We start from the raw sequence: 13,353 nt of genomic DNA, 5'->3' as shown, positions 1-13,353 counted from the left end.
CCAAACAGAAACAAAAGAGCCTTGAGCAGAAAGATAGACAAACATTCACGAACATTATAAGTCACTTAAAAGCACTATATTACACAAGACAGAATGGTAGACTATCATACAAAGGGCCTCAGCACCCAGAGTTGGCTCGCAAGCCACAGTCCATGTCTCGACCCTCACCATCCTCACCCGCGCCTGAGCTGGTCTCAGGAGGAAGTACTTCTAGCTCAAACAAATTAGCCAACCTCTCCCCAGGCGCCTCCGCGTCGTCGATAAAGGCGTGGAGCCTCTCCTCGTTCTCCACGTCAGTCTTGGAGATGTCGGTGACGAAGCCGTGGGACACCACCTCCATGTCATAAGAAAAGCCCGAGCAGACTACCAGCATCGCCTGCTTCACTCCGACGTGAAGAGCGTCCCGCACCCGGTCCCTCAGCGTAGCTCCAAGGTAGCATAGCTGGTCGACGAGTGCGTCGCCTCGAGCCTCCTCCCTCGATTCGTCCATAGGCTCGACCTCCCAAGAGGTCGAGAGATCGCTTATCGCCGTCCGAAGCTGACGGTTCAGAGCGACCTCCAACTCGAGCTGGGCCATGGCGGAGCGAGCCTCGACTTGGGCGGCCAGTAGCTCGTCTTTAAGCCCTGCAAAGACCAACATGAGGAAATTAGTTAACACCAAACACACCTTAGAAAAGAAACTAGATAGTAGAAAACATACCGCGGATGCTCTCCTCTAGAGCCGTGTTCTCGCCGACCAAGTTAGTGTTGGCCCTCTCGACCTCTCTGTTGGAGCGCGCCAGCTCGGTGTTGGCGACACGTAGATCTTCGATCGCCTTGTCGGCTTGCGCGATGGCCCCATCTTTCTCCTGCAGCGCTCTCTTTAGACGATCAACGTCGTCAGAAAGGCTGTGGGATCGAGCCCGCTCCTCCTCGAGGTCTTCGAGGGCCTTCGTCTTTGCCTCCTCCGCGGCGCTCCTGGCGATCTCGCTGTTCACACACTCCACCTTCATCCTTTGAAACGATTCTCGGATGGAGTCCAGGTCGGTCTTGAGGAGGCCCTTCTCCTTGTCCAGGTCAGCAACGGCGTTCTTGTAGGACAGGGCCTCCTCCCGAGCTTTGGACGTGGCTTCCTCGACCGTCATGGCCCGCTCCCTCAGTAGCGCAGCCTCTTCCACAGCCTTCTGTTGACGGTATTTAATGCTCACATTTAACCATCAACTAATCATGGAAAAGGACCTATATGCAATCAACACCTAGACTTAGGGTTTTATCTGATAGAATTCCACGAGTTTTGGTGTTTGTCTATTTCTGTAGGGGGTTATCAGGAAATACGGAAGAAAGGCCCACACGTCGGGATTACATAGAGATATTAACGTGCCGCGCAATTTTCTATCATCTAGAAGACTCTAGAAGCCACGGGAAGGAAGCGGAGGCCAAGAGGGCTCAGGGACAGGGTGCCCGCCCTAGTCCTAAGGGCGCCCGCCCACCTTTTTCCACCAAACAGAGTCCAATTCAGGGACAACACTCCACCGACCTAAATGATCAAGGATAACCGTTCAATCAAAGCCGGTTTGATCCGACGGCCCAGATTCATCTGAAAAGACTATATAAGCAAGGCCCCCTGGCCCCTGGAGATCATACCTCTTATACAGAATCAAAGTTAGAGTTTCAATTCTTCATCCAAGTAGAGAGGATCCCTCTAGTTCTTCTAGTTCTACCTCTAGTTCATCTAGATCTAGTTCTAGTTCATCTAGTTCTAGTTCTAGTTCGTCTAGTTCTAGTTCTAGTTAGTTCTAGTTGCAATCTAGAAAATAGGGAGAGGGAAGAGGAGAGCGGAGGAGGATCCGGATCTGTCGGATCTTCCTCAACATTGTACTTTTACAGCAACTGGTTCCTTCTTCATCGTTCTCCAGGTTCTTCAACTCATAATTTCTGAGTTCTTTAATTCCTTTTATTTACATTCAAGTTATTTATTGGATTCCCGCTTGCATCAAGTGCTCTAGTCTTTATAACGCTAGAGTAGTAATTAATAGATTAGACGTGGTGTTTAGTCTTGTGATTACCTAGAATTGCACCTGATCCTGCGGATTGTTGTGGTAGCCTTAGGGTAGTGACAGCCCTAACGGTCGACGTATTCCACCTCGTTCGGATCGGTGTTTGTAGGACCGTAGTCAGAGCTTCCTAGCCCCCTTCTCATCTCTTTCTGTGGTTAGTGTTCTGATGTCCCGAAATAGATAATCTTGAAGTAATTCTAGATTCTTAGATCAACTAGAGAACTCTCAGGAAACTTCCTCTCTTCCCACCAAAAATATTCATATAGTTATCCTTGGACGATCTTGGATCTTAATTAGTACACTCACGCTCTCTGTGGAAAAACGATACTCTGGAATACTCCCGGGTGAAGGCTACATCGGTATCCGTGCGTTTGCGGATTTTTCTGTTTGCGTTTAAAATACCCAACAAGCTTTCTGGCGCCGTTGCCGGGGAACGGTAGCTGTGCTAGTTTCGAACCAAGTCATCCGTGTATCCTTTTTCTTTTCCTTTTTTACCACACTCACCTTATCATTTTCACCATACCACATGGATTTCAGGCTAAGCATTAATGAGCATGGAATTTATTTCATAGCCACTTCATTTACTCCATGCTCATATGCGACATCTTCACAATCCATTGGTCTCTCCAACATCACCACATTCGAGATCTCCAACCCCCACTTCTTTTCTATTTATAAAAACTTTAAAAGGGCGGTTGTCGATGCATATGTCTATAACAAATTTTGTAGATCTCGTTGAGTTGATCTTGATATAGGTCAGCGTTGTAGGGGAAACCACTTCACTGACATAAATTGATGGTTTCCCAAGGACAAGCACTGATCAGATTGTAACATGAGCTTTTAGTTATTTGCAACATTACCTTGTGTATTGAACATATAGGGATAATTGTAAAAAATTCCTTTGGGTATTCTTGTCACTAACCTTTCCAGGATTGGAGCAAGAAGATCGAATGAATGACAAGCACAAGGTATGTCCAACCAATCATCATACAACATTGAATTAAATTCATCCAAACTTGAATTTTGCAAAATTCAAGCTTGGGGGAGTACTTTACATAAAAACATCCTTTGTCATGTTGCTATGTTGGTTGTCCCTACCTTTGAGACATGCTCAATTTGTTAAATACTAATCACACTACTTCATCTCCACTTGAGTAGATCTCTATAAATGCTCTCATGCTACCTTTATTTGCTTTAGTATATGTCTAGGTTTGGAGTAGTTTCATTTATCTCTTAATTAAGCATGGTGCTTAGTTTAGGAATGATGATCTTACTTCCAAGGGATTTTAAATTAATCATGGTGCTTAGGTTAAAATGCCCTCCTAAATCAAATTAGACATGGTGTCTAGGTTGATTTTTGAACTGATAGTATGCTATAGTAGATATGGGATATTTCGTTGGACTAACCCCTGCAGGAAACCTTTCAATATCGACCTGGGAAGTCCAGAGATAAACTCACATTGGAGACAAAGAGAGAGACGCATGATGGTTAATAATTTACACAAGGAAGGCATAGCTCACAAGAGATGATCCATGGAGGGTGCCACAAACACGATGCACAACCGCTAAGAAAGGAAAGCTTCCACAAGGTGATACTGTACCATCACTCTTCAAGTAAGGTAACATCTTAAGGTACTTGACTATCACTTTTATAAGCTTCTCTTTGGTTCTGGCGTTCACATAAATAAAAGAGACAAACATGTATGATTTACAACTCTAGATTAACCAACCCAATCGATTCAATATGTTTAGTCCTTCCACCTTTGTGATCCCACACTCCTAATCATATGAGCTAAAATGTTGCACACTCAATCTTTGGAAGATATATTTTATAAAAAAAACAACATAAAAATAGATAGATTATCTTTCCATTAGGTTGAGCAATCTGATCTGATAATTTTTTTAAATGCTACACTCATGATCTTATTATGCATCAACTTTGTCTTGCTCACTATGCTTGAGGTTAGAGAGAACAAATACACTTTTGGTTCTGTTGGTGTTTTCCACCAACAGGGCCCATGCACTTGATCTCTGCCTTGTCTCTATGAGCAGGTACACTTTGAGCAAAATATGAAGGACTTTTACAACTCCCAGACTCCACCAAGTGAAGAACCTAGATCTACAAGCACAAACACACTAGAGATCATACTGGACACTCAGGCAATCACTGCCCTGAGATGCTTGAGGACGTAACTACTGGAGTAACCCCGTTGTGGAAGTAATTACTGACCTTCTGCCGGACAAGAGAGACAACCCAGGACGCCCTGTCATCCCGATCTCCATCGGCATGGTGGACTTCCTAGAAGCACTCTGCGACTTTGGCTCCAGCATCAACATTATGCCCAGGGGAGGCCATTCCTAAATACCTCAGGAGCTGTCATCTACGCTAGTGCTACCAAGATCAGTTTCTACATCAAGGGGAGGAAGGAGACGTTTTCCTTCAAGAACAAGATTACACAAATCTCAGAGCAATCCCGGCATAAACCAAGGAAGAGGACCAACAGGAGGAACAGGAACAAGCAAATATGGACCAAGTCAGCTAAGATGGTCACTGCAGTTCAAGGAGGTCAAGATAGTCGACTCAAGTCACCATTCCTGACCAAAAAGGACGACCCAGTCACCTATCAACTCCTGTTCGGAATCATGCCCCTAAAACCGACATACATTCAGCTCTAGATGGCAGATCAGACATTCTGAAAGGTTGAAGGTTATTGACATGGGAGAAGACAAGTACAATCCACCCATCATCCATGGGAGACTGTTCATCAGCACCGTTAAAGCAATCATCTACATTGGAACCGGCGGAGTCCACATGCATTTCCCCTCTGAGAAGGTACGCTGCTATTTTACTGACCCTAACCATATAGCTGAAGACACTAAGCAGGTCAAGACAAGAAGAAGACGACACAACCTCAACCAGAGGAAGCAAATCATCAAGGACAGATGGGCAGACTACGAAGGAGAAGTGATAAGGTCTGAAGACATACAGCTTAAACAGAACTGTCCTGAGGAGACCGTAGCACCGAGTCAGGTGTGTAGAGAGAAGATAGTTATACATGAAGAGTAGGCGCCGCCGGAACCACTGACTACACCATCCAGCGAATCCCAAGACGATTGAGAAAACAGAGAGTCCCGTTCGGAGGACTTAAAAGCACCGAACGCCTTGCCAAGAGGTAAACTTGGTAGTTATCTTTTTCCTTTCAATTATTTTAAAATAGTTTGCTTAGTTAATCAGGTTCATATCATCTTGAAAAGAAAATAAAAATGTTAAAAATAGTAAGCCCCATGTGAGTATGCTCATGGCATAAAACCCATAAGTACATTCACTGCGGTGGCATAAAAATAAAATAAATATATTCCTGTCCTATAAAAATGAAAATATAAAAATAAAATTGTGATCCTACTAAAGAGAGTAACATTTATTGAGGAGGCTCATCATGATAAAGGCTAGATATTTATGCTAACACTTAACCAGTTCCACAAAGCTTTCTTGTCTATTTGAGCTTCACAGAATTCAAGGATAAAAGAAGACTAGCAGACGGAGGACATTCTAATCGCTGTCAAGGTGCTGCCGTCATTCAAATACACCTCCGCCACCTGCTAGCTACATCAAAAGAAATTACGTCAAAATCCAGCTTGTGGGAGAGCACCCCCATTTATCCAGCTAAGTATTCTAATTGCGTTTATAATTTACTATAATAAAAAGATGCATAGTCATAAAAACCCAAATAAAGATTTTGTGCTTATTTATATCTTTGCTTAGTTTGCTAAATAAATCAATAAATAAAGTTTGCTATGAACCCTCATGTTAAGCTCTCACATGGAAATGATGAATAGTTGCTCTGCCATGACTAGTTCTTGAAATTGAAATCTCTCTCATGTTTAGGCATGACTGGTATTAATTAAGATTTGCTCTAAACTTGAACTTGTGTGGAGAGTACTTGATCTAAAGTCTAAGTTGTTAACGGATATGATATGGGAAGGTTGAGCTGCTGTTTATCTGTTCCTAGAGATGCTAGAATTCTGGAGAATTTTATCTTTGAAAATCTTTAAAATGTTGCATGATGAGTTCCTGTATGATGAGAGTTTAAATTCCTACCACAGCCATATATACATGCTTGCTAGACTTTGAGCCACACATTTACTTTACTGCTTATGAGCATTGAGTATGGTCAAGCTGTGTAGACCCTTAGGAGCTTGTCATGTGGTTAAATCAAGATCCACTTGCACGTTCACTCACACATGCTGCTTCTACTCCGGAAGTACGCATCTACATATATCCACCCATTTCCATCTCCATAACCACCCAAAAATATTCTACTCCTAATCCAGGAGAGAATAGCCAAAAACATTCTCCTATTTCTGTTTTTCCCTATGAAATAAATGCTCAAGTTATCTTGGTTACTACCACTTGCTATATTATTTCAGGAGATGAGTGCTCTAAAAAAAGAGAGAGAAAAAAGTATACGAGGAAATAAAAAGGGGCAAGTGCCCGGAACCTCGAAAGAAAGAAGAAGCGAGACGAGAGGTAAAAATGGACAAGTGTCCGACAGTAGAATTAGGGGTACAAGATACCCACCTGAGAGAAAAGAAAAATATAATACAGAGCATCTCATTCTCCCCAAAAGTTTCAAAAGAGCAAGGAAGGTATGTATCCCCTCAAAAGAGCAAAAGAGAGACTAGAGAGAGTCATACAAGGAATCTCTGAGTTTTATTTGAGAGAAGGCATACACCATTACTGCCTTGGTAAGGATCCAGAAATACCACAAAAGAGAGACTAGAGAGAGTCATACAAGGAATCTCTGAGTTTTATTTGAAAATCTGCAAAAACTCCAAAGCTATAGTTGATCAAGAACAAGAGACATGGCGCTTGACTAGACCGTTCTATCTTTTAACTGCTCAAGACAAAAGTGACGGTTGCAAGCCCCATAGTGGAAGGTAAAATGAGTAAGTTTAAATCTTAACAATCTACCCTAACCCAGAGATGAGATCTTGTTTGAACGCATGTGTATCTTTAAGGTATGAAACCACTGCAGAAAATCTTGAGATCATCTTTGCTTAGGGACGAGCAAAGGTTAAGCTTGGGGGAGCTTGTTGACAGTCCTTAATGCTCACATTTAACCATCAACTAATCATGGAAAAGGACATATATGCAATCAACACCTAGACTAAGGGTTTTATCTGACAGAATTCCACGAGTTTTGGTGTTTGTCTATTTCTGTAGGGGGTTATCAGGAAATATGGAAGAAAGGCCCACACGTCAGGATTACATAGAGATATTAACGTGCCGCGCAATTTTCTATCATCTAGAAGACTCCAGAAGCCACGGGAAGGAAGCGGAGGCCAAGAGGGCTCAGGGACAGGGTGCCCACCCTAGTCCTGAGGGCGCCCGCCCACCTTTTTCCACCAAATAGAGTCCAACTCGGGGACAACACTCCATCGACCTAAAGGATCAAGGATAACCATTCAATCAATGTCGGTTTGATCCGACGGCCCAGATTCATCTGAAAAGACTATAAGCAAGACCCCCTGGCCCCTGGAGATCATACCTCTTCTACAGAATCAAAGTTAGGGTTTCAATTCTTCATCCAAGTAGAGAGGATCCCTCTAGTTCTTCTAGTTCTACCTCTAGTTCATCTAGATCTAATTCTAGTTCATCTAGTTCTAGTTCTAGTTCCTCTAGTTCTAGTTCTAGTTAGTTCTAGTTGTAATCTAGAAAATAGGGAGAGAGAAGAGGAGAGCGGAGGAGGAGCCGGATCTGTCGGATCTTCCTCAACATTGTACTTTTGCAGCAACTGGTTCGTTCTTCATCGTTCTCTAGGTTCTTCAACTCATAATTCCTGAGTTCTTTAATTACTTTTATTTACATTCAAGTTATTTATTGGATTCCCGCTTGCATCAAGTGCTCTAGTCTTTATAACGCTAGAGTAGTAATTAATAGATTAGACGTTGTGTTTAGTCTTGCGATTACCTAGAATTGCACCCAATCCTGCGGATTGTTGTGGTAGCCTTAGGGTAGTGACAGCCCTAATGGTCGACGTATTCCACCTCGTTCGGATCGGTGTTTGTAGGACCGTAGTCATAGCTTCCTAGCCCCCTTCTCATCTCTTTCTGTGGTTAGTGTTCTGATGTCCCTAAATAGATAATCTTGAAGTAATTCTAGATTCTTAGATCAACTAGAGAACTCTCACGAAACTTCCTCTCTTCCCACCAAAAATATTCATATAGTTATCCTTGGGCGATCTTGGATCTTAATTAGTACACTCACGTTCTCTGTGGAAAATCGATACTCTAGAATACACCCGGGTGAAGGCTACATCGGTATCCATGCGCTTGCGGATTTTTCTGTTTGCGTTTAAAATACCCAACACCTTCCTTGAGGCCTCTCGAGCCTCGACCAGAGCAGCCTCCCTCTCCTTCTTCTCCTCCTTGAGCGCCAAGAGCTCCTTATAAGCCTTGAGGAGTTTCTCCTACGACTCCAGGAGTTGGTCCTTGAGGATAGGGAGCTGCTCCCAGCCGCCTCTCGTGGCGTGGATGAATCTTGACTTAATTCGGGAGGTCTCTTTCAGGTCCTGCGAACCGGTGATCGAGCAGTTAGAACACAAAACCGACCATTCCATAAAGATTAGAAGACTAAGAAATACTTACAAAGTAGGCCGGTCCGAGCCCGTTGTTAACAACGTCCGACAGGAGCCCCACCATGTGCTTCATCCAAAGGCGGAGCTCCTCGACGTGCTCCCATTTCTCGGCTTCCTTCCAATCGTCTAGAAAAATGTTGGGCTCAGACGGATCGGTGGAAGCCCGGATGCGGATCCGATCGGGGCACCAATTCTCCATCTCCCGGTCGGCCCGCGCCTTGACGCTGCGGATGAGCTCCTCGATGGTCTCGAGAGACCCCCCGTCGCGCGGAAACAAGTCGACGAGGGAGGAGAACCGCCTGTCATCATCCACCGTCTTCCAGGTGCCAGTTTCGCTGCCTCCGCCACCGCCTGATGTCCCAGCCTCGTCCTCCTCGGTGGGAGTACGGTCCTCCCACGACCGACGCTCTCGGAGGAATCCCGGGGCGATTCAGTCCATGCCGTAGATCGTCCTCCTGATCTCGGACTCAGGGTCGACGGGGGTGCGCATCATGCAGGCGAGCGCCACCACGCCGTCCGCCTGCCCCGACTCTGCTGGAATCGCGGCGGGTGCCCCTGGACGGAGCCACGCCGGGGTCGGAGGGCCGAAAACTGGTAGACCCTCCTCCTGGTTCCCGGACTATTGCGGCGCCGGTAGTACCGGTTGGGGCGGACTGCGAGGAGGAGGCTCGAGCGGCTCCTCCGACGGCTGGCCCCTCTGCTGCTGCTCCTGGAGCTCCTGCGGCTCCTGGCGACGATCCCGCTCCAGCAGCTCCTCGAGCTGGGGACTTGCTGACGGCTGCCCCACCTCTCCACCCGTTGGCAGTAGCTGTTGTTCCTCCTGCGGCTGATGCCGTGTCTTCTGCTCACGCTCCCTTTCCTCTTTCCTCCTCTGCTCTTCGACAGAGTGGAGCCTGATCGGCCCAGGAGTCCGTCTCGCGGTGGGAGAGGCCTCGACCTCCTCGACCATAGGGCGGGCGTCCCTCGAAGACCCGTCGCCGCCAGACCCGTCACTTATAGTGATCGGGTCCGCCTCAACCCCCGATCGGGGAGGCTCGAGGGCTCCCTCTTGCCCTTGGAGCTGAGGCGCCTCAGCCCGTTTTGGCGACAACAGGGCAGACTCACCCGCCAGGGGACGGGGCGGGGCACTCTCGGCGCCAGTTGGTGGTCGAGGGTCGGAGGAGCCTATAAAACGCACAAAAGCAAAGGTCAGTCGTTACCAGAATGACATAACTCCCATAACAACGAGAATGAGCTACTAACCAGAGTCCTTGGAGGCCACTCCCACCTTGAGCCTTTTCGCCATTGAAGGCTGGGCCAGCTCAAGCGTCCGCTTCAGCCTGAGGAAAGAAAAATGGGCATAAGGGAGATCGTTATACGAGAAAACGCGAAGAAACAGGAGGATGAGAATCACAGCGTCGAAGAACTTACCCCACAGGGAGAACGGCCCGCCTGCCAGTGCCTCGACCGGCAGGCCTCGAGCCGCCCCGCGTCAAGGCTCCAAGCCCCTCACGGGCAGGCGCAGGCTTTGGTACCGCATCTCCCACCTGGCGGGCGCTGGGGCTAGTGCTCCTGCGGCTAATTTCTCCCTTTTCGGAAGCCGCGGTGCGGCCACGGGTCAACGGCCCCGTCGCCTGGGGCTTAGCCCGGCTACCCGCCTTTGGTGCAGGGGGAGGTTGGGGGTGCGGGACGGCCCGACTTGGCATAGGCGCGGGAGGGGTGTCAGCGCGGGGGCGGTGAGATCCGCCTGGCCCCTCCCTTGGCGCACCCATCCACGGGGCGTCGACATCGCCTCGAGGCGGACCCTCGAGGATCCGGTCGAGATGAGACGCCATCCCCTCGGAGTCGTCATCACCATCTCCCCCGTCGTCCTCACTGGGGGATTCTTCCTCAGGCTCCCCCTTTTCCTGGACTTGGCTCGACGTGCCTCTAATGATTGGCGGTCGAGATTCTTCTTCTTCTTATCTTTCTTCTCTGAGTCCTTGGCGGACTTCTGCTTCTCGGCGGATTGGCGCCGTTTGTTGCGGTCGACCTCATCCTCCTTTACTGGAGGCCTCGAGGATCGAACATCGATCGATCCCTGCGAGAGCAAAGACAAGCTTAAAAAGGGATCGAGGGACATCTAGAATCAAAGCCATATGCAAGAAAAGAACTTACCATGTCAATCGAGCCCTCATTAGGCCTCATGGGGAAGCCGTTGACATGCTCCGGCTGGAAGTCGCCGGCGACGGCCGCCCTGACCCGGGCCGCGACCTCGTCGTCCGCCGGAGCCTCGTTGGACATCCGGCACGCCTCGAGGTCCCGGGACGAAACGCCGGGATCCATCTCATCCATCCTCAACGGCCGAGACATCAACGGGAGAATCCTCCGATGATGGACGGCCGAGAGGATGAGAGCGGCGGACAGACCCTCCACACGTAGTTTCTTCAGGGCGTCAAGGAGGGGGTCGAGCCGTGACTGATGAATTTGGACAACTCCGTATGTCCAGTTCTCCGGGCGCTCCGTGATCAGGCGGCGGGTGTAGGCGGGTAGGAGATCATCGTCGTTCCTCAGGTAGAACCACTAGGAGTCCCATCTGGCGTGGTTCGTCGACAATCCCACCGGGATGTACTCGCGCGGCCTCTCCGTCTTCCACGTCTTCAGCACGAGGTTGAGGCACCCCGCCCGTATAGGCTTCCTCACGCCAGTGGTCCCGGTGGGGGCGTTGAAGAGCTCACCCCTGTAGAGGTGGAGCCACAGCTCCCAGTGGGGCATCATCCCGAAATAGCCCTCACACACCGTGACAAAGACCGCCGCGACGGTGATGGCATTTGGGGAGAAGTGCTGGAGCTCCACCCCGTAATGGTGGCAGAGCGCCCGCATGAAGCGGCTCGGAGGAGCGCCCAGGCCGTGGCGGTGGAATTTGGCGAAGGAGACCACATAGCCGGTGGGCGGCCTGGGCTCCCGGTGGTCCGCCGCCGGCGCTATCCACTCCGGCCGTGACGATGAAGTGCGGGGGCGCAGAAGCCCCTCTCTCTCGAGCTCCAGCAGCCGGCGCTCCGTCATCGACGACGGACGCCAGTCGTCGGCGGCGACGAGTCTCAAAGGCATCTTGGATGGAAGGATGGCGGATTCGCTACTGCTCAAGGGGGTGCGCGCGCGTAAGATGGCAAGAGAGCTAAGGCAAGAATGAAGGCAGAAGGCGGAAGGGAGAACAGCGGTAAGGCCACGGGATATTTATAGGCAGCAACCCAGAAACGGACAGATCTGATAAATGAGATAACTCCCCCCATAAATGTGCCGCCTAACGGTCTTTTTCCTCCTCACAGACGGGGCGCTCCGAATTCTGCGCCGATACAGTGTCGCAACGGCTCCCGCCTGAAAAGACGCGCCCAACGGGCAAAAAGGCGAACCACCATGACCTTTTCCTTCCTTTGTAAGACAAGGTACGTGTTGACGGTCCTTAAGTATCAAATTTAATTATCAAATAAATAAAGAAAAGGATCCAAATGAAATAAACATCTAGACTTAGGATTTTATCTAACAGAATTCCATGAGTTTTGGTGTTTGTCTATTTCTGCAGGGGGTTATCAGGAAATACGGAAGAAAGGCCCACACGTCGGGATTACATAGAGATATTAACGTGCCGCGCAATTATCTTACATCTAGAAGACTCCAGAAGCCACGAGAAGAAAGCGGAGGCCGAGAGGGGCCAGAGGCAGGGCGCCCGCCCTGACTTGGAGCCTAATCAGGACTCTGTTTCGTGGGAGATCTCCACCGACCTAAAGGATCATGGATAACCGTTCAATCTAAGTCGGTGTGATCCAACGGCCCATATTCACTTGAAGGGACTATAAAACCAGACCCCCTAGCCCCTGGAAGAGAGAGCCTCTCAACCCTAATTCATTATTCCTCAAGGGAGAAGAAGCCCCTGATCAAGATTAGAGCCACCACATCAATTAGATATCTAGATTAGCATAGCTACATAGGATTAGAACTAGAAGGAGTCAATCTTCGATTGGTTTCCGGATCTGTCAAGAGTATTCTTGGTAATTCTCTAATTGTGCTTCTAATTGCTTTCTAATCATCTTTGTTCTTCAATATTATGAATATGACTTTGTTCTACTTCAATATATTGCTTATGACTTGGCTCTACTTGTTTATATTCAAGATTATATTGTTCTTAGTTTATCACAGTTATGTACTTGGCTTAGTTAGATTGGATCTATATATATGCTTAGGATCGTATAGCGTTTATCCATCGGATCCATGGGTAAATGATAGATATTGTGTAGGTGTGGTGCTTATACCGTATTTATCTATGATTATACCCAATATGCTAGATCGCGGGGTAGTTCGTGATAGTGACAGCTTCATTGATTCTTATATAGTCCCCCTCTCGTGTACTGGGCTGGCAGAGCAATATTATTACTGGGGAGTGATTGCTATGTTTCTCATTTACCTTGCTAATATCACTATGCATGGGCGTAGTCTTGTCTCGCAATGATTGCTAAGTATGCTTGCACTAACTATGATAATGCTAGACTATATAGTTGAGAATAACTTAGGAAATATTCTTGTAGTTCATTCTAATTCCATGCTAATGACTTTCTAGAGTATCTAATTGAGGTGCTTATCATATTTATATATGGCTAAGTTATGATCAGATTAATTATCTTTGTCACTATTCATTATTTCATATATCTTTTATGTGACATTTA

The sequence above is a fragment of the Sorghum bicolor genome, chromosome 5, assembly GCF_000003195.3.
Source record: "Sorghum bicolor cultivar BTx623 chromosome 5, Sorghum_bicolor_NCBIv3, whole genome shotgun sequence".
NCBI classification, from domain to species: Eukaryota; Viridiplantae; Streptophyta; class Magnoliopsida; order Poales; family Poaceae; genus Sorghum; species Sorghum bicolor.
The sequence above is the reverse complement of the archived record's forward strand: the minus strand, read 5'-3'. Positions refer to the sequence as shown.